Source organism: Solanum pennellii, chromosome 4 (genome assembly GCF_001406875.1).
Source record: "Solanum pennellii chromosome 4, SPENNV200".
Classification (NCBI taxonomy): domain Eukaryota; kingdom Viridiplantae; phylum Streptophyta; class Magnoliopsida; order Solanales; family Solanaceae; genus Solanum; species Solanum pennellii.
Genome location: NC_028640.1, coordinates 22,821,509 through 22,823,283, shown reverse-complemented (window position 1 = coordinate 22,823,283; position 1,775 = coordinate 22,821,509). Strand labels below are relative to the sequence as shown.

The following is a 1,775-nucleotide window of genomic DNA, read 5'->3' as shown; positions in this document are numbered from 1 at the left end:
GGGGGGGGGGGGGGAGGTAGGGGTTCGGTGAGGTAAACATATCTTAAAATTTGAAACATTTTTAAAAATAATTTTTAATTTTTTTAAGGGGGGTGGTTAAGGGGTAGGGATAAAAATATATTTGAAATTTAAAAAAGTTTATTTATCTTTTGAATGTGGAGAGCCAGGTATGGGTTATGGGTAGGGTAAGGGAAAAAATTATAAGGATGATAAAGTTTTGGAAAATGTTTTTCTTACTCTTAGAAGGAAAGTTATTTTCTTGATTTGGAAAAAATTTCAAACATTTAAGACGACTCAAACACAGGAAAATAATTATTTTCCAGAAAAGAATTACTTAAGAAGGTTTTTGGATTCATTAAGATTGGGAAGAATTGGTTTTATTGCTTGATGTCATTACAAATGGGTGCCCCTCTAGGAGCTAATTTGAAAATATAATTTATGTACAAGACCCTTTTCTAACACTCTCTTTACATCTAGAAGGTATCAAGAACTTTCCATTCAAATAAAATGTTTTATGGTTTTCTAAGAAATTCTCCCTATATTTCTAGAATATTCCACTAAGGACTATTGTTCTTCCAATATAATCCTTCCACATGGATAATTTCTCCAACTCAGTTGTCGTGCATATTCACTAAGGACTATTATTCCTCTAAGGTCTTTCAAGAAATTTACCTTATATTTGTAAAATATTCACTAAGGACTATTATTCTTCTAAGCCACATAAAAAATTTCTCCAAAATATTCCCACTTCACACTAATCCGCTAGCCCATTGCGTATTAATTTCTCCAACTCTTTGTTGTGAACATTATCGAACAATTCATCTGTAGGGATCACTATCACATCCCATGTTCTTACTGTAACATTAATTTCTTGTGCCACAATTGAATAATCAAATTTAACACCGTTCCCTATTTGAAAAGGATAATCTAATCCTTTTTTGTTGAATTTCCAATTTGTAAACTATTACTCCGTCTCTAATAGAAACAAATCCGATGTCTCCAAGGTTGACTTTTTGTACAACATCACGCATTAAAGTCAAAAAACAAGTTGTTGACGAAGCTTGACGTTTTGTGTTAAAATAAGCCTCACTTGAGAACCTTCTTTTGGTTGAATTTCGTTCATTTGATATTTCTACTTGTGAATCGATAATTCATCATTTTTAACCAACTCTCTCAAATATTCTCCAGAATCGATACCCTTTTTCGCCCATCCACCAATGCCATCCGCTACAACTATGATTTCTTCCTCTATACAAATAAAATGTGCATCTTCCCCAAGAGGAACTTTGTCAGATTTTTGTATGTAAAACGATCCAACAGCCATCTTCATCTTGAAGATGGTCACTGTCTCTTTTGCATACAAAAATCTAACATAGCGCCTCTCGGGGAAGAAGCACAATTTATTTATATTGAGATGGGTTAGTTGATTTGCACGAACTGGGAACATTTTTGAAGATTTTATCACGAAAGATTGCAGAATATGCACTGTAGAATTAAATAAATAAAAATTTTATACACCGTTTGCCATAGACTGCCTCAAAGTTGGCAAAGATGGTGTTTGGTGGAAAGACTGATGACATTACAGTGATAGTTGCTCGTATTTCCCACCGGTAGTTTTATTTAGGGGTTTAAAGGCGTGTTTGATATGAAGGAAAACATTTTCTAAAATTGTCATCCAACTTCAATTTCAAATTTTTCATTTTTTCACTCCTACCCTCGACACCACCCCCTACCCCCCACCCAAAAAAAACAAAATTAAGTTTGTTTTTAAAAAA

The 1,775-nt window shown here is 33.4% G+C and overlaps 1 pseudogene; it reads right to left on the bottom strand.

The window, feature by feature from the left end:
• Positions 1 to 754: 754 nt before the first annotated feature.
• On the bottom strand, positions 755 to 1,447 carry LOC107016599 (annotated as a pseudogene).
• Positions 1,448 to 1,775: the final 328 nt, after the last annotated feature.